The sequence below is a fragment of the Marmota flaviventris genome, chromosome 2, assembly GCF_047511675.1.
Source record: "Marmota flaviventris isolate mMarFla1 chromosome 2, mMarFla1.hap1, whole genome shotgun sequence".
Classification (NCBI taxonomy): Eukaryota; Metazoa; Chordata; class Mammalia; order Rodentia; family Sciuridae; genus Marmota; species Marmota flaviventris.
In genome coordinates, this window is record NC_092499.1 from 31555282 (window position 1) to 31581395 (window position 26114).

Sequence of the window (26114 nt, forward strand, 5' to 3'; positions counted from 1 at the left end):
CCCACCATCACACATTCATACTAACTTATTCTTCTAACAACAGTAATGAGTTTATGCTGACCCACTGATAAAATTTCTGATCTCTGATCAAAGGAACAAATTCACAAGAATGGGTCTTGATTTGCAGTGTTATCTACTAATTACAAAAGAATCTAAAACTGTTCTTGTCTTTGTCTCTTTATCAATAAAATCTTACTAGATTAACAGAATTCTAAAGTTATGCAAGCATGAAACCACTGGGGTTTTCAGCACTTTATACACCATTCACCAGTATAAAACTTTGTTAAAGATCATTTTACATAACAAGTATAAGGGTTCAATATTTGGTACTACAAAAAAAAAGTAATATATAATTTTATATTACTGATTCCTAGATTTCTTACAATTCCATTACTAAAATTACTATATTATTTTAAATAAGTACTATAATGAGCATCTGTTATATTCATGGAGTTCAGCATTATCTTCATTCCATTTTCACTTCAGTTTCCTACTATGTGAAGCTCATCTTCCCAATAGAGAATTTTAAAATGGAAGCAAATAAACAAGTTGGGAGCAGGAGGCTTATGTTTCCTGCCTTCCTCGCCCTGTAGTACAGGCAGATGTGTAAATCAGGTGCCTTTACCCAGACACAACACGTGGAACTCCTTCAGAACAGAGTCATGTAGAAGCAGCAGGGTGGCAAGGTATGCAGCACCCACTTTGCTAGAACAAAGAGTTGGGGAGATTCTGCTGCTGGTTTCCTGATTTGGGAATTCTGACCCTGGCAACTCCTTGCCAGGTCTACTGTGTGCTACTGACAAGACTCAGAAACTCAGTCTACATTCTCTTTCTTCAGCCCTCTAGATGATTAACCAAACTAGCTATCACCCTCAATAAATCATGGATTTTCCTATCTGTAACTAAAACCCAAACCAACACACCTAGCAATATTCTTTTCATTATTTCAACATAGTTAGAGGTGAAATGGAAACCAACATCTCCACAGAGAACACTCCACTATCAGCCAAGAGTTCCTGGTCTCCAGCCAGGGCTCACATCCACCATTGACACTGGAACCCTTCCTTATACAGAGTGCTTCATAAATTTCCCTTCTGCCTTGCAGGGAGAAGAAAATGGTTTTTGCCTAACTAATTTTTTATCAATAAAGAGTGTGATGACAGTAATTTGGCACAATATTTGAGAACAGGATATAATAAACATCATTTTCTATACCAGTTCAAGTTTATGGAGAATCCTGCAGAGTTAGGTAGCATTTTCGGAACATTCCCAAATTGCAGGCAAGGTGATCTAATGCTGAGTGTGAATGCCAAAATGATCAGCACTCTGTGCCAAGGCATAACTTAATTCACAAAGCAGCAGTGAACTTTTCACTGATTTTTCTCCATCCCTCAGGGGACAATAGTCATGTTAAAACCACTGACACATCAGGTATCTAAAATACAACACTATTACCCAACACTAAAAGCAGACTGAAAACACTGAGGAGTGATTATACATGTTAAAATTCTCTTTTTGCTATAAAGACATTAAGTGCCATAAAATCAGTTGGCAAAAATGCAAAAAATAATCAGCTATTAATAACACTGTTCTTTGAAGCAGAATCTTACAAAGAACATTCAGTGTCTGAGTAATCAAATTACTCTATGCTATCAAACTGCACAAAATAATTTTCAGGTAATACTCGAAGGCAAAACTTTCTAAAAGATCATTTACACACTTCTGAAGTCAATCAGTGTCACTGATACTCATACAGAAGGCATCTCAATGCTCTGCCAAATAGAAAGTAGGTGTTTAATTCAATGGCAAGTCCAAGTATAATTCAACAGAGTTACTCAACACAAGCCTACTAATGTTAGTGCCATCTAAGCTCTGGGTCACCAGTCACTCAGAGCAGCTCTGCTTTTGTTACTATGTACCACATCTCCCACTCCTGCTGCTCTGGATTGCTGTTATCAAAGGCTTTACAGTGCACTTAGCTTTAGCATTAATGGTGGGGAGAAGAGAAAAGCAAAAAGTGAAAATGTAAAACTCTATTTTCCCCTAAGGACAAGTCAAATCAATATGCTAAAGAAAACTTAAGAGTTTGGATACTCCAAAACAAAATTTTGGAAACAATCATTTCATTGAGTCTGTCAGCAAAGAAGTTACTAAAATGAGCATCAAGCTTTACTATGATTACACGTGTACCATATGTGTCCTTCCAATGCATCTGGCCCTCTCTGCCTTTTAAAGTATTTCTAGGCTAGCAATGACACACAGCCTTGAAGTTTTTGTTTCTTACAGACTAAACTCAATCTTACTGCAAGCTTAAGGATATGATGCTCATTTATTAATAGTATCAAAATCAAAGGATACAAAAATACTAAAGTGATTCCCAAAATCAGTTTGCAAAACAATAACTGCATTTGTGGATCCTCAGAAAAATGGGAACAAAAACATGTTTGAGTTTTTCATAAAGCTAAGTTTATCCAATTTAAAGGGTTACCCTTTATTTTAACATTATACACTTCCTATTCTTTTAATATTCAAATAGCTTTTGGGGAGGGGTAAGAGGGGGTACTGGGGAAAACCAGGGGCCCTTTACCACTGAGCCATATCCCCAGCCCTTTCTATTTTTCATTTTGAGACAGAGTCTCACTAATTTGCTCACAGCCTTGTTAAATTGCTGAGGCTGGCTTCAAACTTGAAATCCTCCTGCCTTGCCTTAGCCTCCTGAACCACTAGAATTATAGGCATGCACCACTGTGCCTGGCTTTCTTTATAACATGTTGAATTTTTTTTTTAATTACATCCATGAAATGCAAACACCTAGGTACCACTGCTCCAGATCTTCTGCACCTTCCCTTTCTCCAACATCCCAATGCCCCTCTTTCCAATCATTTATGCAAATAATAAAAGAAAACCAAAAAATAAGGGCTGGGGTTGTGGCTCAGTGGCAGAGCGCTCACCTAGCACATGTGAGGCCCTGGGTTCAATCCTCAGCACTACATATAAATAAATAAAATAAAGGGGGCTGGGGATGTGGCTCAAGCGGTAGCGCGCTAGCCTGGCATGCATGCAGCACCACATACAAAACAAAGATGTTGTATCCGCCGAAAACTAAAAAATAAATATTAAAAAAATTAAAAAATTAAAAAATTCTCTCTCTCTCTCTCTCTCTCTCTCTCTCTCTCTCCTTCTCTCTAAATAAATAAATAAAGGTATTGTGTCTATCTACAACTAAAAAAAAAATTAAAAAAAAAAAAAACTAGGTGCTGTTCTGAATGCCTCTCTTTCACACCTCACCTTCCAAACCATGAGCACCTGTCAGCTTTACACTCAAAAATACTAATACTCAACCACCTCATTTCTCACCACCAAGAGGTCCAAGTCACCATCACCAATTTCTTGGAGTTTTGCAACAGACTCAGAACTGGCCTCTCTACTTCAGCCCTGCCACAGCAGTCTATTCTCAATGCAGCAGCCTAGTGATTCTGTTAAAAAACAGGTAAGCCACGTCAATCTTCTGCTTAAGAACTCTCCAGGAGTCCCACCATACTCAGAAGAAAAGCCAAAGTTCTCAGTGAGACTCACAGTCTTGAGACCACCTGCTGCCTTTAGGCCATTCTGAGCCCATCTCTGCTACCCGTCATTTCATTCTAGGGTCCTGGCCACATGGTCTTTTCTCCTCCTGTCTCCTTAGCCTAAAATGAGTCTCCCCAGATAGCTGCATGACTAGTGAGTGACCTTACTTCTTCAGGAAGTTACTCAAATTCCATCTTTATCTTTGTGGCCATGGAGCATGCAAAATTATCTTAAGCAGAATAACACTAAGAAAGTTGTAAAAGAAAGCCAGCAGCCAGGCATAGGGGCACACACCTGTAATCCCAGCATCTCAGGAGGCTGAGGTAAGAGGATCGTGAGTTCAAAGCCAGCCTCAGCAAAAGTGAGGTGCTTAACAACTCAGTGAGATCCTGTCTCCAAATAAAATATAAAATAGGGGTGGGATGCGGCTCAGCTGTTGAGTGTCCCCGAGTTCAATCCATGGTACCCCATCCCCCCAAAAAAGAGAAAGCCAGCAAGTAGAACATACTTGCAAAGCACACATCCAAAAAAGGACTCATGCAAAATATATAGTTTCAAAAACTTCCTACAAATCATTAAGAAAAGTGGTATTTAATAATTAGATTAACTGAGATATAATTTGCAAACAGTGAAATTCACTTTTTAAGGTACAGTGCTTCCATGCATTACAACAGTTGCATATGGTTTTGCAGGCAACACCAACCACAATGAAGATATAGAACATTTCCATCATCCCAAAAAGTGGTATGAAAATGGCCAACAAATATGACAATCTGCTTACATGCATTAGTCTTTGGCAATGCAGCATTTGTACACACACAACCCAGAATGGCTAAAGTCAAATGGCAGGCAATACCAAATGTTGACAAGAACTTGGAGTTCTCACATGCTGCCAATTGGTACATATAAATTGATATAACCACTTTGTAAAACTTTCACTCTACCAAAGTGAATGTGCACTATACTCTATAGCCTAGCAACTCCACTCCTAATTATTTCCTCTAGAGATGACTTTACTAAAAAAACACACAAGAATGTTGAAGGCAATGTAGCCATTAAGCATAGGTGGAAAATGGCACACCGTGGTATTTATTGTCATATAATGTAATTCTACAGCAACAAAAATGAAAAACCTACAAACATTTGGAAAAGCATGGCTAAATCTCACAAACACAAGGTTAAGTAAAAGAAGTCAGAAACAAAGGACCATCATACACAGGGCTACATTTACATGGAGCTCAAAAACACACTAAGCTAATGCTTTGGGAGGAGGAAGGAACCAGGCCTTCCCAGGGGTGAGTTAAGATTCTGTTTCTCTTAATATTATCAGTATGCCATACTACCAAAAGTGACATACAGATTTAATGCAATTCTCATTAACATTCCAGTGACAGTCTTCAGAGACATAGAAAAAGCCATCACAAAATTCATCTGGAAAAATAAGAGACCAAGAATTGCTAAAGCAATCCTTGGAAGAGTGAAACAAGTGGCATCACTATATCAGACCTTAAACTATACTACAGAGCAATAGTAACAAAAACAGGATGGTATTGGCACCAAAACAGACTGGCAGACCAACGGTACAGAATAGAGGACACAGAGACTAACCTGCACAAATACAGTTATCTCATACTAGACAAAGGTGCCAAAAACATACACTGAAGACAACCTCTTCAACAAGTGATGCTGGGAAAAATAAAAATCCATATGTAGCAAAATGAAATTAATGCTCTATCTTTCACCCTGAACAAAACTAACTATTCAACTCAAAGAGGATCAAGGACCTAGCCATTATATCAGAGACCCTGCGCCTACAAGAAAAAAAAGTAGATCCAGATCTCCATCATGTCAGCTCAGGAACCAACTTCCTCAATAAGACTCCTAAAGCACAAGAAGTAAAATCAAGAATAAACAACTGGGATGGTATCAAACTCAAAAGCTTCTTCACAGCAAAGGAAACAAACAAGAACATGAAGAGAGAGCCTATAGAATGGAAGAAAATCTGCCACCTGTACCTCAGAGCATTTACCTGCAGGATATACAAAAAACTCAATACTAAATAATAATAGTAGTAACCCAATCAATAAATGGGCAATGGAACTGAACAGACATTTCACAGAAGAAATGCAATCAATCAACAAACATATGAAAAAATGTTCAACATCTCTAGCAATTAAAGAAATGCAAATTACAACTATATTTAGATTGCATCTCACTCCAGTCAGAATGGCAATTATCAAGAATACAAACAACAATAAATGTTGACGAAGATGTGGGGGAAAAGGCACACTCATACATTGCTTGTGGGACTGCAAATTGGTGTAACCACTCTAGAAAGCAGTGTGGGAAACCATCCGTGAACTACGGAGAGTCTTCTCTCAGTATGGTAGCCAGGGAGATTTAGGTTTGGCATTGCGAACTATCCATGGCTCTACCGTGGAAATAGATCACCCAATGCACATGACCTTTATCTCTGCTCTGCTAGGAAGATACCTCGTAGTAGCTCTGGAGATGGGCATAAGCCATTGGGAACTGAACAGCCCACCTTGAACCTTGTTTAGTGAAGAACATTCTACAGAAGGCCTTTGATGTTTCCCGATATAAATAAAGCAGTCACAGGCTCCATTTTGCCCTATATAGAAGCTCAATCTGTCCTTCCCCAGCTTTTGAAACTACTGTGTCCTGTGGGTTTGTTTTTTTTTTAATCATTCTATTTTTCCTAGCTTTTATTTCTCAGCCAGTTCATTCCACCAAGGGGAACCCCATTTCTACCACCTGCAGAGATTCCTCAGGAAATTTGGGGAACCACCATTTGACCCAGTCTTCCCACTCTTCAGCACATACCCAAAGGACTTAAAATCAGCATACTATATAGACTCAACAACATCAATGTTTACAGCAGCTCAATTCATAATAACTAAGCTATGGAACCAACCTAGGTGCCCTTCAAAAGATGAATGGATAAAGAAAATGTGGCATATGTATACAATGGAACATTACTTAGTCATAAAGAAGAATGAAATTATGGCATTTGTCAATAAATGGATGGAAATGGAGATTATCATGCTAAGTGAAATAAGCCAAATCCACAAAACCAAAGGCCAAAAGTTCTCTCTGACATGCGAATGCTAACACACCATAAGGGCAGGAGGAGGGAAGGAAAGAATTTCTTTGGATTAGACAAAGGGGAATGAAGAGAAGGAGAGGGGAGTGGGAATAGGAAAGACAGTATAATGAATAGGACATAACTTTCCTATGCTTATATATGAATACACAACCAGTGTAATTCCATATATTGTACAATCACAAGAATGGGAAGTTATACTCCATGTATGTATAATATGTCAGAATACATTCTACTGTCATGTATAACTAAAAAGAATAAAAAATTTTTTAAAAAAAGATTCTGTTTCTCAGTCTGAGTGCTGACCCCAAAACTACATTTACTTTGTAAAAGTTCATCCCAAGTAACACATGCTTTTTGTACTTTTCAGTATGTTTCTTATACTATAAAACAAAGCTTATTTTTAGAAATCACCTTTTCAATGACACTTGCTCCAGTAAACTTCACTAAAATTTCCAGTACCTCCAATATTTTACATCTTTCTTTGTCCCCTTAATTTGTTGTGTACTAAGTTCCCAGAGCCTAAATGGATATCTGGCAAACAGTAGATACTCAAATACAGAATTAATTGATTTATTAATTACACAGCATTGTCCAACTTACTTATGTCTAATTATTGTGTATTTAAGCCACAAATTCTTGTAGTTGGTGTATTTTAAACAATACAACAGAAGCTGTTCTGGTTGAACATTTCTCAATATGGTTTTGAGACCTCTCACCTGCCTAATCATCCTCTGGATGCTCAAATTTTTCCCATTTCCAGATCAGATTCTAACCAGTTTATATGTAGTGTAACACAACACTGTGTATTAAATCTTTTTTTTCTTTAATAAATGAAGCCTGAAGTTACTTTAACCTTTTTCTCAGTCGTATCCACTTTACAGATTCACTGAGTTTAGAGTTAAATAAAATTAACAAAGAAATTCAATCCTATTTATTTGTTTTCCTCACATTAAAACACAAATTAAGAAATATTAGACTGGGGGTATAGCTCAGTGGTAGAGGCTTTTCTGGCAATGCTGGAGACTAGGGTTCTGAACAGGAGAAGATGAGAAGGGAGAGGTAAAGAAATGTCTCCACCATACAATGGTGCCTTCGGTGACTGGTCGTAAATGAGGACTGTTTCAGGTATCTTCACTTATTCACACTGTCAATTTTAGCTCCCACAACACTGTTTAAAGCATCATTTCTCTACCTTTCCACATGATTCCCCTAAGGAGACTTTAGGGCACTTTTTTCTTAATTGCCCTCCCTCACAGCTTATTTATTTGGTATTGTTTTGTAAATTCCAAATATGCAAGAAATGCTTAAGTATACTTACTATCGATTATAATAATAATATAATAATAATGTGTATCTAATGATACAATCTAAGTTTATTTGGACAGAGTCTATAGGAAATCAATTCATTGGGAAAACTATATATGTGCTCCATGTTGTACTTGGGGAAAACTGTGTTCTCTTAATTTTTGAGCTCAGTGGTTCCTGCATGTTACCTAAACCAAAATTGCTATCTACATCATTAAAATATTCTACATATTTATTTTTTTAAAAAAGTTAGTGTCACGGATATACTGTACATTGGATTATGCCTTTATTTATATGCACTGTGATTTTCTAAACAAAATGAGTAATATTTCTGCCACCAGCCTCCTCCACAAACCCCACAGGGCCATTTTCACCTCTGAAATGCATACTCTGCCAACCATCACATTACCTTACATTTCTAATTTTACCTCCCATGTAAATTTGTCAACATAAGACCATTTTGATGAAAAATAAACCACAAATACAAAGTGACAGCATGGAATGAAATGCTTACCTCCCAGCTGATGCACAGCCATGCAATCCACTGTTTCCAGGTATACTTGTTAATGAGCTACAAGTCTACCTAATAATCACTTCACTCTGCTCCATCATTTTTATAAGAATAGCATTTTGTTACCACTTTGTTTTGTTTTGTTTTGCCACGCTGGGGAGTCCAACCCAGGGCTCCCTAAACATTTTGTTGAAATAAAAAAAACAGCAGTCCTTCTTTCCCTTTCATATAATCTACTTTTAAAAGAAACAAGATTAGCAGAATGACATATTTTAGACTCTTCTAAAACCCTCTGGAATTTATTCCTTTCCCTGGCCTCCTGGAACCTACTACTATCTCAGTTCAGGGCCTCTGTAATTCCGACCTTCATTCTTTTAAGTTTCCTGATTCCCTAAGTTCAGATCAGTCCTTTTTATTTCCTACATTATTAACAAACTTTTTAAATGTAAATCTGATCATTCTTCTCCTGAGATATTTAAAATCTTTCCAGGGTTCCTCCAGGCCTCTAAAACAAAAGACTCAATAGCTTTGCATGATATGCAAAGCCTTCACTATAAAGCTAATAAACAATTATCATGAAGCCAATCCTCCCACTTCTAGAAATTATTTTCATAATCAACCCTCCCCCAAGTCTGGCAGAGTCTAGCAGAAATGTTCTTACACCCAAGCCTCTCTCCCCAACCTATCCCAATATCCCTTGGCTCTTCATATTTTAGAAGCATATTTTAAAAGTCTTCAAATACTTCCTGTTCTCTTCCTTCCTTGCTTCCTTCCTAGTCACAGGAGCTCTTCAATACCAGCTTTCTAGGCACTATGCATACCTCTGGGGATTACTTGATAATCCATGTTTCCCCCAATATAAAGCACTTCCAAAACTATGTGAAGGAAACACACTAAAGGATACTTGTTACAAGCTGACCTCCGAAACTGGGAACCTGACATTTACAGCCTCTGGAATTTGTTCTTTCCCTGGCCTCCTGGCACTTACTATCTTAGTTCAGGGCCTGTACCCATGGGCCAGCAGCACCAGGAACTTAAAAGGAATGAGAAACCAAATAAATGCATTTTCAAGTACTCAAACTATTCTGGCTCTTGGCATCTTACCTCTTACTACCTCTTACTCTCAGTCCTATCAAATCACTAAATAAACACTAGAATTCTGCCAGAAATCAAATGAAACTTAATCCATTTCCTTTCTTGGGGGGGGGGGGGGGTGCATTTCTTCTCTATCTTCTCATTCCTCAGTTTCCCAACTGGGCTTCTTCAGAAAACTATAGAGATTTCGGTATTCTGGGACACAGTTAATTTTACCCTAGAGATTCTGATTAATGTTAAATGGGTAAGAACTCTCCCACTTTAGTCTCATCTTTTGTATTCTACCCTTCTGTTTGACTTTTCTTGCTAGAAAAGATAGCAGGACTATACTGCAGAGCAATAGTAACAAAAACAGCATGGTATTGGCACCACAATAGACATGTAGACCAATGGTACAGAAGACCAGAGACAAATCCACATAAATACGGTTATCTCATACTAGACAAAAGCACCATAAACACACATTGGAGGAAAAAAAACAGCCTATTCAACAAATGGTGCTGGGAAAACTGGAAATCCATATGTAGCAAAATGAAATTAAATCTCTCTCTCTCACCCTGCACAAAAATCAACTCAAAGTGGATCAAAGACTTAGGCATTAGACCAGAGACCCTGTGCCTAACAGAAGACAAAGTAGGCCCAAATCTTCATCATGTCGGCTTAGGATTTGACTTCCTTAGCAAGACTCCTAAGGTAAAAGTAAAATCAAGAATTAACAAATAGGATGTATTCAACTAAAAATATTTTTCTCACCAAAGGAAACATCAAGAACATGAAGAAAGAGACTATAAAATGTAAGAAAATCTTTACCACACTCACCTCAGATAGAGTACAATATATGGGCTAAGGAACTGAACAGACACTTCACAGAAGAAATACAATTGATCAACAAACATAAAAAAATGTTCAACATCTCTACAACTAGAGAAATGCAAATCAAAACTACTCTAAGATTTCATCTCACTCCAGTCAGAATGGCAATTATCAAGAATACAAGCAATAATAAGTATTAGTGATGGTGTTGGGGGGAAAAGGTACACTCAGACACTGCTGGTGGGACTGCAAATTGTTCCAACTACTCTGGAAAGCAGTATGGAGATTCCTCAGAAAACTTGGAATGCAACCACCAATTGACCCAGTCATCCCACTCCTCAGCATATACCCAAAGGACTTAAAATCATCATATTACAGTGACGCAGACACATCAATATTTATAGCTGCTCAATTCACAACAGCTAAACTATGGAACTACCTTCAGCAGATAAATGGATAAAGAAATATACATAGACACAATGTACATATACACAATGGAATATTACATAGACACAATGTACATATACTTAGTGTACACATACATATACAAAATGTACATTTACACAATGGAATATTACTCAGCCATAAATAAGATTGAAATTATGGCATGTGCCAGTAAATGGATGGAACTGAAGACTATCATATGATAAGTGAAATAAGCCAAACCCCAAAAAATTAAGGCCAAATGTTTTCTCTGATAAGTGAATACTGATCCATAAACGAGGGGTGGAGGGGTAATGAAGGAACTTTGAATTATGCAAAGAGGAGTGAGGAGATGGGAGGGGGTGGATGGGAATGGGAAGGATGGTGGAATGAGGTGGACATAATTACCCTATATACATGTATGATTACACTACCAGTGTGACCCTGCACCATGTTCACCCAGCAGAAGTTGTGCTCCATTTGTGTACAATATGTCAAAATGCATTCTATTGTCATGTAGAACTAATCAGAACAAATTTTAAAATTAAGAAAAATAGTAATAGCAAAAAAAAAAGATAGCAGGAAAAAGAAGTTAATTACTCTGTACTTCCTTTTTCTAATGTGATCTAGCTTCTTTTTTATTCCCCTTTTATAGGGTGAAAACTAATTTGTACACACTTTAATAAAGGTGAATATAAATACACTTTATGACACAGTAAGTCCACTCTCGGTCATACACCCCACAGAAATGCATGCTCATGGGCACCTTGAGACACATACAAGAAATAATAGCTAAAAACTGAAGAGTGAAACTCAAATGTCCATCCAGAGTAGAGTGTACAAACAGTTGGATGTTCATTAAAAGGAAAATTTATAGAGCAACAAAAATTAACAGCAACAAGAAACACAAGGATGACTCTTACACAGTAAGCAAAAGAAAATGTGCTATTATAATCCCATTTCTACAAATTTCAAATCTATGTAAAAACTCATCCACAGCAATAGAAGTCAAAAGACTCTGGGTAAGAAGGAAGGCTAATAATAACTACACAAAAGTAGTAGTTGGGGGCTGGTAATGTTCTCTTTCTTGACACTACATTGTAGTTACTTATATGTTTTCATTTTCTGATAATCTACTGAGCTGTACCTTTATGATTTTTGTACATGATATGAATCACACTTAAAAGTTTTTCAAAATCATTATGGGTAAGATTCAAGATAGTGGATTTGAGAAAGGCTATATTTCTAGTTGCTCTGTAGCTCAGGATTCAAGCAGCAGAGTACTGCTTCTCAGCAAGGTGAGTGAAAGAAGAAATTCACTGAAATTCTGTACCAGTCAGTCTCTTAGAGACTCAGAAATTCCTGGGCACTGAACAAAGAACAAGAAAGAGTACATTGGAGCCAAGCTGGTTGTTGTAGCAGCAGCATCAGGGACACTGGTTCACCACAGAGGGAAGGGAGTAACATAAACAGAGACAGACATACAACAGACAAATTTGGCACAGAAAAACCTATAGAACAGAAAAAGCAGCCTGAACGTAGCTGATTCAGAGGCTGCACAGTGAACAGGTTTTAAAAAGTGCTCTGTGTTTTTCAATTTGGCATGAAGAGAGCCGAGGTGTTGCCACACTGTCCCAGCAAGCATCTATGGTGTGGTTTAGGGGTACCTAGCAGAACGTGAGTGAAACAGGAAAGAGAAGACTATACCCAGGGGATTCAAGATAGATACAGAAGGGAGTACAACCCACTCTGAGTCTGGTGGCTCACATGACCAAATGAAGAGGTTGGAAACCGAACAGGTAGGTGTGATTACACTAGGGATTAAGCCTGGGAAGGCTGTATTCACAGGTAGTGGAATGTTCAAGACTTGTGAGGGTTGGCTCCCCTGCCCTGCAAGTAGAATTCTTAGCAGGCTCTGAGATCCAGATTCCCAGCAGAGATGGGCATCCCATCTACCTAGGGATGTGTGTTGATCTAATCTCTCCAGAGCTGATACCCACGGGGAAGTCCCTAAGGCCTGATTAGAGCTAAGGCCCAGATGAACTCCCCACTCAGAACTCCAGAATAGTCCACCTTGGGAATGCCTTCAATCTTGTCTATATAGATAAAACTTCAATCAACAGTCCTTCCCATCCCACACTTCCTTATAGTGGTGATGAGGGAAGCTGAAAGATACCTCAACCAGCTTCAGTTTTGGGTCACCCCACCTGGCAAGCCAGTGAGCAACACAAAAAGAGAAAGGGCTTAATGATCCCTAGATCTTTTGTACTCACTCACTTTCCCTCTCTCTCTTTCTCCCTCTCTCTTTCTCTCTGCATATAACCAAAGAAAACATGGAAAGGACATTGAAGCATAAGTGACTATCCATATTGACTGATAGTTTTGACCACCTCAGTGGAGACAACTCTTTAATTTTTCATTAAGAAAAATTTTTTATGTTCTTGCTGAGCTGATTCATGAATATATGTACATGTACAGATCTGCTTTTTTCTCACTATTGTTATTTTTTCCTTGTCTTTTGAGGATTAGGGATTTTGTTTATTTTGTTTTTGTTTTTCTCTTTCTCTCCAAAATCTCTTGTTCTTTTTCTCTTGTTAGTTTCTTTTTTACTTATTTTTCTTCTCCTTTATAACCATCACTTTATAACCATCTTCTGCTTTCACTCTGTTCACATTTTGAACATTCTACTTTCTTTGACCTTCCTAATGCATTTTCTTTTCAATTATTAACTGAATTTTTACCATCTTTTAGAAATATTTAGTTTATATAATTCCTGACCCATCATTCATGTGGTTGCAGTTATTTAGTACTGTGAATGGTACAGTTGACACCTGCTGTTTACTTTAATGCCAGATCTAGCTCACAGCTATTTATTGTTTTTGCTGTTGGCAATTGCTGACCACACCATTCCTGTTTGTGTGGTAATTTTTATTGTGGATGTCAGAGTAGGCACCAGGGATTAATTTTAATGCTGTATATTGTTTGCTTCTATTATCGCTATTGTTCATTTTCCCTTTTTCTGTGAGGTACTGGGAATCTACTGGCATACTACAAGTTCACAGGGTGACTCTGTTGCTCCGCTAAACCTAGCCAAGAGACAGTGCACCTTCCTTCATGCATAATTTACTACACTCAAACTTCAGAGATAAAAAAAAAACCCAAACTAATAACCAGGCCCCAAGTACATACAACTATAAGAGGTCTCTTGGTCACTCTCTCTACATCCACTCCTATAGCAAATACAAATTAACACAAAGGCTGTGGACACCAGACCTACAAGGGGTCTCCATCTGGATAACTCTACAACAGTTTGGCAAGAAAAGGTTATGCCAAAAAAAAGGTCTACATGTAAGAGTTAAAGAGAAATCCATCCCAACAGATGCATAAAATCTAACATAGGAACACAAGAAATATGAAAAAAACAAGGTAACTGACAAACTGTAAAGTTCATAACTCACCAGCAACTGACAAAAATACCAAACTGCATGAAATATCAGATAAAGACTTTTTTTAAATAATTATAAAAATGACCAAGAGAACACAGAAATCAACAACTGAATGATCTAAGGAAGACAGTATAGTAAATAAATGAGAAATTAAATAAGGAGATAAAAATACTGGAAAAGAACCAAATAGAGATCTTAGAAATGAAACACACACAAAAAAAATAAATAAAAAATAAAAATATTCAGTTGAAACTCTAACAGAGTAAACCATGCTGAAGACAGATTCTCTGAGATGGAAGACAAAGTGATCAGCCTCAAAAATGTGAGTATTAAAGAAAAGAAAATAAGTAACATGACCAGAATATACAAAAACTCTGGGAATACATTAAGAAACCAAAGTTAAGAATCATTGGAATTGAATATGGTTGTGAGATGCAGGCTAATGACATGAATAACTTCTTCAGGGAATAACAACAAAATTTTCCAAACCTTGCGAATGAGATGAACACCAAGATACAGGATGCATTCAGAACCCCAAATAGACAAGATCAAAAAGGAACCTCTCCACGACATAATTAAAATTAAAATTCCTAACCCAGAGAACAAAGATAGAAGTCTCAAGAGAAAAATGTCAGGTCACTTTCAAGGCAAGCCAATCAGAATTACTTCTGATTTCTCAACACAAACCTTCTAAAAGTAAGGTTTGGAATGATGTGTTCCAAGTCCTGAAAGAAAATAACTGCCACCAAGATTGTTATATCCATCAAAGCAATCATTAAAAAACAAAAGAGAAATAAAAACCTTCCAAGATAAGTTGAAGATTAAAGAATTCATGACTATAAGCCAGCACTTTGGAATTTAAAGAAATATTTCACACAAAAGATATAAAAAACAAACCTCAGAGTTCACAAATGAACAAATCTCATTTGAAGAGAAGTTAAACAGGAAACATTATAAATAATCAAAATGGCAGGAATTAAAAAACATCAGTCTAAAATAATATATAAATGGTCTCAATTCTCCAATTAAAAAAAGGCTGACAGGATGATATGTTGTTTACAAGAGACTCACCTTATAGGCAAAGACAGCCAGAGGCTGAAAGTGAAAGGACAGAAATTGGTATGTCATGCTAATGGAGCCCCAAAACAAGCTGGAATAGCTATTCTCATATCTGACAAAGTAGACTTCAAAAATAATCAGGACAAAGAAGGTCACTTCATAGTGGTAAAGGGAGCAATTAAACAAGAAGATATAACAACAGTAAATATTTATGCCCTAAACATTGACGCACCTAATTGTATAAAACAAATACAACTCATATTAAAGCCTCCGAAAGACCCTCGTACAGGAATACTAGGTGATTTCAACACATCTCTTTCACCAATAGATAGCTCATCCAGATATAAACTCAATAAAGTCTCTTTAAACCTAAAATATTATAAATCAAATGGACTTAACAGACATCTACAGAATATTTTATCCAAAAACATTCAAATTCACTTCCTTCAACTGTTCATAGAACCTTCTCTAAAATATACACCTCATATGATTCCTTATATCTTATCTGATCATGATGAAACAAAATTGGAAATCAACAATAAAAGACCAGAAATTATATAAAGACATGGAGATTGAGCAATACACTTCTAAATGATGAACTGGGTGATAGGAGAAAATTTTTAAAATTCTTAGAATCAAATGAGAATAGCAATACAATATTTCCAGAACTTCTGGGACACTATGAAGGCAGTTCTAAAAGGCAAGTTTATAGCTATCAGTGCCTACATGAGAAAATCAGAAAGATTCCAAATAAACAACCTAATGATGCATCTCAAGGCCCTTGAAAAACAAGAATTTAAAAAAAAAAACAAGAATTAAAACCAATAGAAAAAATAAAATATTTAAGATCAGAGCCAAAATGTACAAAGTAGAGAATAAAAAAAATAATACAAAGGATTAATGAAACAAGAGTTGGTTCTTTGAAAAGATAAACAAGATTTATAATCCCTTAGCCAAACTAACCAAAACAGAGCATTAATAGCTAAAAAGCTGGAAATAACCAAAGTGTATATCAAATAATGAATGATTAAACAAAATTTCATATATCCCCATAATGCACTACTACTTAATAATAAAAGGAACTAAAGTACTGATACATATGCTACAACATGTAAAAGCTATCATACTAAATGAAAGAAGCTAGTCATAAAGAGCACATATTATATGATTTCATTTATATGAAACATCAGAATAGGCAAATTTAGAGACCAACACTAGATGAGTGGTTGGTAGGGCTGAGGGGATGAAAAGATGGGGTAGAGAGGTGAAAAGTAAAGGCCATGAGGATTCATTTTTGAGATGATGAATATGTTCTAAAATTAACTATGGTGATAACTGCACATAGATTTGAACATACTAGAAGTAACTAAATTATATACTTTAAATGAGCTAATTATTGGATATGTGAATTATGTATCAATAACTTTTTTTAAAAATCTGGCTTCTTTTCCAATGGCCCTAAAGATTTCTGCTGACTTCTTTGGAAACCACATCTACTTTTATTTGTCATCATTATTTGCAATCATAAAATCACAATTTTTGTTTCTTGGAGCTTCCTTCCCATCTGGAATAAATTCTACTCCTTTTTAGAGTTCTGGTAACCTTGAAGGCATCTTCTTTCTGAGCTTCAAGAGGCCCCATTTCTAAAAATCTAGGCCATTACATTCTCTTATACAACTTCCATCATGACTGAATCCCAAAACAAAATGGCCCCTGTCACCCAAAGTTCCCAGCATGAATCAGTCCAATTTTCATCTCCTACCTTCTAAAAACGGAATTACAAAAAAAAAGTCAAGGACACATCAGATATCTCCATTTATAGGGCTGATTTCTACCAATATACAGAGAGTTTAAACTCTGAGGTAAATTCTATGCCAGATTTGAACTGATACATATTATTCAGAGAGGCATTTAAAATTAGGGTCCAGGAATACAAAGTTGCAAAAGTTTGAAAAAAAAAAAAAAAAAGCCACAGTCGTACCTTTCGAAGTCTAATCCGACAAGCAAATAGAGGAATAACTTTTATATTTTGGCAAAACTCTCCTCATTTTTCTGTACTCTGGAACTTATGAATTGTAATTTTTTAATCTATCCATTTGGCTTAATCTTATGGACATAAATGCTCCCTATGAATCCCAAGGACTGGTACGTGCCTGTCATACAGGAAAGCTTCAACAACTGTTTGTTAGTTGAATGAGTGAATAAAAGAGCATAAGTCTGCAAGGAGAACCAAATATTTCCCACAATGTCATCATCTTAATCTCTTAACCTCTGCCTCATGGCTACAAATCCCAGACAAAATTGATGCAGAGAAACACCCAAGTTGATTCCTCTCTCTGTCCCTTTCCCCCTCCTCCACCTGAGCACTCAGTTTTCCTACCATTACCTTTCCCCATCTGATACCCATGGAAACATGTCCAGGATGACTTTTCAAAGAAAAGAACATAGGATTCCCCTATGTATTGCAAATGAATTTATTTTACATATCCAAGAATCCACCACTATAATCCAAATGAAATGTGTCAGGGTCCTTAAAAATATAAAGGAAAGAAAACCAAAAAGTTGAGAAGGCGTATAAGAACAGATGAGCAAGTACCATCTGCTGGACAGCCACTGTATGCTGGGCACTGTGCCTGCTGCCTTCCAACTGACAGCAAAGAGCTCTCCTGTACCAGAATCAAATCAGAAACTGTGGGAAGGTGTTACATACAGTGCCTCATTTTACCTTTACAATAACCTGTGAGTTAAGCATCACCAATGTCCCCTTTTCAAAAATAAAGAAATAGATTAAGGACTTGTCTGAGATCACAATGGTAGGCTGGAATCCAGATCTCTAGTTCCAAACTCAGTGTGTGCCACTGGAAATACTGTGGCTCCAGACAAGTAACTCAGTCTCTAAATCCATTCTCTGAATCTAAATCTTTTAGGGTGAAGAAAATTCCTTCTTCAAAGGTTTGCTATGAAAATTAAGTCAAACAACGGATTCCAGAAAGTGATAGCATTTAACAGACCTTTTTTTTTTTTTTTTACATGTTTCTTTTCTTGCTTCCCTATTACAAACTCCCCCAACCTCAGATTATGACACACTGCAATTTGTTTAAGTCATTTTTCACATTCTGTCCTAGAGAGAAGGCTCTGCCTTCCCTACTTCTCCAGCAAAGCTTCAAAATGAAACTAATGTTTGAGAAAAGCTGTTGGAATGTAACAACCATCTTACAATGTTTGAGAACATACTTGTAACTCAGAAACTACTCAGAGAAATCTAAACTCAAAGCTGCTCCTAGTTTTGTTCCATGGTGTCTTCAGAGAAATCCAAGACACCCCTTCCCTAAGGCTGCAGCTTTCCAGGTCACAGTTCTCCCATCAAAAATACTACAATTTCCCCATAGCCTTCTTTTTTTTTTCCTCCCCCTCCCCCTCCCCCTCCTTCTTCTTCTTTTTCTTCTCCTCCTCCCCATCAAATTTCACCTTAAAATCCCCTTTTACCAGATACAGCCCTGTGTTTCTTTGGTTGAGGAACCACTTTTAGAAGACAGAAAACATGAAGAAATAAATAGCTATTATTCTTGGATGATAGAAAGATGAATGATTTTTTTTCTTCTTCATACTTTCCTATATTTTCCCAATTTTCCAACAGGCCTCGTGAACAAATTCATAATAACAAGAGAAAGAAATACAGGACACTTTTTTTTTCCTTAAATATCTTTTAGTTGTAGTTGCACACAATACCTTTATTTTATTTTTATGTGGTGCTGCGGATCAAACATCCCACACATTCAAGGAGAGCACTCTGCCACTGAGCTAAACAGTTTCCTTAATTTCCTCCATCTTTCCTGAGTTTCCCCTGGCTAAAGCATCCTGACAACAGATCTGCACACCGCTCAGCACACTCCCCACTGACTGTCCACACCTGCTGCAAAATAGCTCAGGGAACATTTACTGAGTGAACGATGAATTTTCAAGTAAGATTTAGGAATGGACCTGGTGGCTTGAGGACAGGCGGATCAACATATGACTGCAGCATGTCCTTAATGAACCTGGATTACTGCAGGTACTTAACATTATTTAAAAGGTAGCTTCCAAAACTGTCTAAGCAGTTACACATGAAAACTCTGCAACCAGAAGACAAAGAGACCTACTAGGTGATTCACTGCTGCAGCACTAAACCACCACGAAGAGGATGTGACTATCTTGATGCAAATGAGACACCAGGAATCGAATTCATTAAATCATTGAGGGCTCTCGGCAATTATGAAGGCACATCATAGCTGTATTCAGTCACTAAAGTTTAACAATACTCTCCAAAATTGATCTTTGTTCATAAGATTAAATGAGACTAAATACTAAAGCAAACAAGGGATTAAGATAAGCTCACCCTCACCTGATTATTAAATTGCCAAAAGTCTTTTCTAATAAACTGAAGCAGAAAATCTTGAGTATTTATTTAACACAAAAAAGAAGCCTCGAATATTTGGCTTGAAGAAGTGACCTGTACATAAAACTTCAACAATGGTATACTGTATTCAGTAAACATGCAAAGCCTACAACTCAAGAAAAATTAAGGTATTAAAACCACCCTCCTTTTTCACTAAAAGTTATCTTTTTGGGGGCAGGGGGTGTACCAGGACGGGCACTCAGCCACTGATCCACATCGCCAACCCTATTTTTGTATTTTATTTAGAGGCAGGTTCTCAATGAGTTGCTTAGTGCCTCACTTTTGCTGAAGCTGGCTTTGAACTTGTGATCCTCCTGCCTAAGCCTCCCAAGCCCCTGGGATTATAGGCATGTGCCACAAAAGTTATCTTTTGCTAGTGGTTTCATTTCTGTTTGATCAACCTAATAAGTTTCCTAGAAGCACACTTAAAGAAGCCAAGATTGAATTTACACCTGTTTTTGAACTTTCAATTAACTTCACTTCCATCAGCCTCTCTGTAAAAATCTATAGATCCTTCTAATATGCCCCCAGGCTCTTAAAAAACATTTGTTTCAAAACAAAGCAGATCCTGAGCTGAAGACAACAGGATAATCTGAGGGCAATGGGTGTGGGGTCAAAGACAGAATGACAACTTCACATCAGAATCCACACCACCAGAGACAGACAGAGAACGTTTCATTTTGGAAAATAAATATCTCAAGTTTCCTGCCTTGCCCAAGCAGGGAAGTAAAATGAAGGTGTTCTTACTAAAAAAAATAACTCTGTCATTATTACAAACTCCAGAAGATTTATACTTGCTTTACCACAACTATAAATATTTACATCCCATCTAGCTATTCACACTAGAAACTTTGCAATAATGGGCCTTAGGCTTCTCTAGCAGGTGTGAGCCGGATGTGTGATCATTTCCCACATCTCAGCAAATTCAGCTGGCCTGAAAAAACATTCAATGACAGCTATTACCTTGACTCACTGCAAAGGACAAAATTAAATATATTATTTTCTCCAGAATTTTGAGAAACTTGCCCATCCTCACCTCCTAAAAAGTTCTTGCATCTACCACCTAATATTTCTCTGTGAAGCCAGCAATCAGAGGACATAAGGGAAAACCATGCCCAAATTCCCTGGGGGAAAAAATGCATCTGTGGTTTTCTGCACCTGTTTGGGGTACTAGACCTAGAATCAAGGGGCACTTTACCACTGAGCTACACCCCCAGCCCTTTTTATTTTTAATTTTTGAGACAGGCTCACTAGGCTGCTTAGTTGCCAAGGCTGGCCTCAAATTTGTGATCCTCCTGAGTTAGCCTCCAAAATCACCAAGATTACAGACATGTACCACCACACCTAGCTAACAGATGAGCATCTGAAAACAGGGCAAATTATCTCACCTTTCTAAACTTCAGTTTCCTTACCTGTTAAATATTGATAGGACCTGTTTCAAAGCAATTTCAATATGAAAAAATGAGGCAGGGAGGTGGGGGGGCTAGGGTTGTAGCTCGGTGGTGGAGCACTTGCCTAGCACTACTGAGGCACTGGGTTTGATCTTCAGCACCATATAAAAATTTTTTTAAAAAAATTTAATGAGATGGCATTAAAAGAAGAATCTAACATAGGATGAATTTGTTGGTGGAGTTCAGTCAAAGATATTTACTGGACAATGTGGCAGTTGCCTGACAATCAAAAATCCTATAAAAGACTGCATGCCAAGCTCAAAATTATACCAGCAAGACCAGCCTTCATTGGAGAAATGGGTGGAGAGCTTATATCATCATCATGGCATAGTGTTTAAAACAAATTATCAGTTTAAGGAACAGGGTGGTGGTCATAACTACCCTATTATAAGTAGACAGACTTTCTGGTATTACCAACAATAAAATGCACTCTACTCACACAGCCAAAACATGACTGGAACTACTCTCTTCCCAAGAAATGACTTCACTGTTGCAATATAGCTGCTGTAATGCATGTTATGAAAGAAAAAGCTGTATAACAAAAACTCAATATCCTGGTTCCTACTCAGGTGCAAATGTCTATCTCACAGGCTTGTTATAAAGATCAGCAATAATGTGATACAAAGTGCCTGGCACACTGGGTCCTCAATAGATGGTAGCTAGTGTTACCTTTATTACTAGGAAGCAACAAAATCAAACAGCTGAACCTGCCACAAAACAACTGAAGATTGAGCAGCTCCTTTTCAACCAAGAAATTAAGGAAGATAATTGGATAAAGTGCACAGTAACAAGCCCTACAACAAGGAGCAAAGTCAGTAAATAGCCTGCTAATCAGCTCACCTTCCAAGAATGAACACCAAAGTACTCATTCCTCTGGGGCAGTGCAGATATGCTAAATAAGAAATAGTCCCTGTCCAGAGGGGTTAGAGGAGAAGGGAGGGAGCATGGGGTTATTAATGATGGGGTTATTAATAATGTGATGATCATTATTATCCAAAGTACAAGTATGAAGACACGAATTGATGTAAATATACTATATATACAACCAGAGATATGAAAAATTGTGCTCTATATATGTAATAAGAATTGTAATGCATTCCACTGTCATATATACATAAAAAATAAATTAATTAAAAAATAAAAAATAAATTAAAAAGTAATGTAAACAAGGAAATCTAAATAAATAGATAAATAAATGAATAAAATTAAAATAAGTCAATTAAAAAAAGAAAAGTCCCTGTCCTCAGACAATCTATACCTACCTGAAGAGAAATCATTGGCTTTCACATGGTCATCTGCATTCCCATCTAGACTCTACATTCTATGAATGTATAACCAAAAACTTTAAATTGCCTTACACTATAGGTATTCAATAAAAATTTGGTAAACAAATGAGACACTCATAGGATCTCAGAAATAAAAGCCATGACCAACTCAAAAGTTTCAAACTCTGGCTTAACAGCTCAATATGAACTTCTAATGTGAAAATGGAGAATCTTTGTCCTTAAAATGCTCCCCAGATGCTTCTGATACTCCGTGAGAACCACTAAACTAACTGAGCCTCCTTGAACTGTGTGGATGAACATTACAAGATCCTGTCCAGGAATGACCCAGACAGACATATGAGCACCTCTAACACCTAGAGACACAGCTTACCATACCTACAAGAGCTGTACTAGAAAAGTCCTTTCAGATATTCATTCAAACATCTGTATTTAATCTGCTCATGTGTCCTGCCCTGTGGGGACTAAGAAGACAAATCTCTCCTCCCCTTACATGATAGACTCTGGCACAGAATAACAACTCTTCTGAGTCTTCTTCAGGCTAGACATCCTTGCTGAACTATACATTAACTATTAAGCACAAGGTTCTTAAAGTATATAACAGAGTACAACCAAATTTCAGAGAAGGGAGAAATGAGGGTAAGTTATAATAACCAGGCAGACCTCGATGAGGGAGGTGGGTCTTGAAGGATGAGAAAGATACAGATAAAACAAGAGTTCAGGGGCTGCTATGGCATCAAAGGGACAGGGAGGTAAGACACTGATAAGGAGCATGAGTTTCAGGGAAGGGATAACCAAGGGAGGATTTGGTAGATTTCACATACTTTTTTAATTATCTAGAACTGCAACTGAAAATAAACAGCAGTCCAAAGAAATCAGAATAGTTGGTAAGGGAAGAAAGCAGAAGCCCAGCATACGGAGGCAGAGACAGTCCTGAAGAGGCCAAAGAAATCTGATAAACATGAAAGGAGAAAAAAAATCATAAAAGCAAGCAGAGGAGTGTGAGTCTGATGTGGCACTGGAGTCACTGTAGTGCACATGTACAATCAGACAACATGGCAGGAGTCCAGGCGGTCAGAAAGGAGACTGCTAGGTATAAAGACTAAGGTTCTAATCTAAGATGGTGGCAGTTAAACTAAGAGGAAAAGCTGAAAATGGGAATCAACAGGAAAAAGGGCAAGTCTAAGCCACAGAAGAGATCACGGATAAAAGAAAGGGAAAATTCAGAGATGACTTCAAGAGGTACCTGGAAAATTCAAGGAAGAAGCAAGACAGCATCAGACCAGGAGAGACAGGATGACTGTGCAATCACCCACTCTGAGCGTACCTGTGCATCAGCTTCAGTAGGTCTTGTTTTGTTTAGGAAAACTTTAAAGTTCACTTCCTGCTCCACATACACAATAACCAGTGGTTCTGCTATTCTCTTTGGCCCCAGCACAGGTTGTAGTTTCTATGTCAGCAGACAGGGAATATCTGGTTTTAAATCTGAAATTTGTAATATTAATACCAAAGTTAAAATGCTTGGCAAGAAATAATACATGCTTTGACAGAGCTAGGTGAAAGAAGCCAGTCATAAAATATCACATATTGTACGATTCCATTTATATGAAACACCCAGAATAGGCAAATCTGTAAAGACAGAAAGTAGGTTAGTGGTGGCCTAGAACAGGTGGGCAAAGAGAAGGGGGTAAGGTTGGAGAGAAATGGGCATTGATTGCAAATGGGTTTGGAATTTATTCTGGGGAGGGATGAAAAAGTTCTAAAATTGCTATGGAAATGGTTGCACAACTTTGTGAATATAATAAAAACTATTCACTTGCACACTTCAAATGGTAGAACTGTATGTTAAGTGAATTATAACTCAATAAAGTTATTTTAAAAAAACTTCAGGAGCACCTAGACACTGTGACTTCAGCCATTTAGAGAGCATCTGCCCAGGAAAAATGAGTATCACATTCAAGTTCAAATAATAAACCATCAGATGACTTGGAAAACCTAAAACATTTCAGGAAGACTAAGTCTGTCAGCTCCTTACAAGGGGAAAAAAAGTAAACATGCAAAAGACAGAGATTTAAACATACAAATCCTTTTAAAACTATTTATTACAATTGACCTAAATCTTCTAATATGTACTTTAAAAAGAAAGGAAAAGGTCTGAGGCCTTCTCAGTAACTATGTCAAGTAATATTATACTGCACACCTACAGTTCAGTTTCTTAGAAGCTGAAATAAAATGACATACAGTAAGCCAATTCCATGAAAAGCAAAAGATCACAGAACTTAATTACTTGGCAAATGGGCAAACCCATTTGATAAATTTGAGGATCTGACAAAAACCCTATATGAAGAGAGGTACTCATGCTTTTCAGATACCCAAAATAATTCCTGCCTTCATGGTATTCACTGAAAAACAATTCCTGCTCCCCTTATATCTTCCTTCATTGTTAAAGCCATTACTATTTTTCTATGCACAGAACACCCAGAATACTTAGTACTCCAACAACTGCTCATCAACAGTTAGATTCACTTCACTATGAGGGTCAGGCCCTCAAAGGCACCTTTACACAGTGACACCCACTGGAATCTCGGTGCCTGATGATCAAACTAGGGGGGCAATGAAGAATACTAGTGTTTCTGTACAAAACTGCTTATGAATTTTTTTTTTTGCTTATGAATTTAAAGAACCAATAATCAACAACAACCTCTAGTTTAAAGAGAAAGGAAAGGGAACAGCTAGCTATTGGGACATAATAGATTATAAGCAAACACCACATTTCTAGGATACAAGTCTTTAGTACTACCTCTGAGGAAAGATTTGGTAAATTCAAAATATTACTCATCAAAATAAGACTGATGCTTTTAACATCTATACTCAATCCTATAAGTCAACGTTTTACATATTTCCTCTGCCTATAAAATATTTTAAGTGACCAAAATACCTAGGAGCACATAAATAGGTATTCTGGATTAAGAAACATGGAGAGTAGTCTCCCTAATAAATTTAACCTCTTAGACCATAAACTGTTAACTGATCTAAGTTACAGAAAACCTAAAATAATAAACAATTTAAATGAAATAATAAATAACAATTTCCCTATTATGATATCCCTCCACCTAAATGAAATTACTTTAACCAAAAAGCTATGCTTATGAAGGTGCAAGTCTGGGGCCACACTCCCACACAGTGGCTCTACACAAAATGAAGCCTCTGACAGCCTGATGGGAACCAAAATACCACATTCTCCCAGAAGCTGTCCAACAACTGCAGGATGGATCAGAGTGTTTTTCTACCCATTAGGAGAGAAACCAGTCTTTGGAGAGCAAACACTAACCTTTTCCAACACATTCTGGCCTACGAGTTATATGGTTCAAGAGATCATAAAGTGGGCTGGGGATGTGGCTCAAGTGGTAGCATGCTCGCCTGGCATGCGTGCTGCCCAGGTTCGATCCTCAGCACCACATACAAACAAAGATGTTGTATCCGCCAAAAACTGAAAAATAAATATTGAAATTCTAAAAAAAAAGAGATCATAAAGTACATAAAATGGTAATCAGTCTTCTTCCTGAAATCATGTCACCACTATAGCACTCAGCTTTAAA

General features: G+C 37.2%; 1 protein-coding gene across 8 annotated transcripts in view; it reads right to left on the reverse strand.

The window, feature by feature from the left end:
• Nucleotides 1-26114, reverse strand: part of Sipa1l1 (signal induced proliferation associated 1 like 1) — a 364872-nt gene that overhangs the window by 319450 nt on the left and 19308 nt on the right. The window contains exon 3 of one of the 8 annotated variants that reach the window (XM_027931515.2): nucleotides 23843-24000. The exons of the other annotated variants lie outside the window; for them this stretch is intronic. The gene's annotated coding sequence lies outside the window, so the exon portion shown is untranslated. The remainder of the gene's footprint in view (nucleotides 1-23842; nucleotides 24001-26114) is intronic. 8 annotated transcript variants of the gene reach the window in all.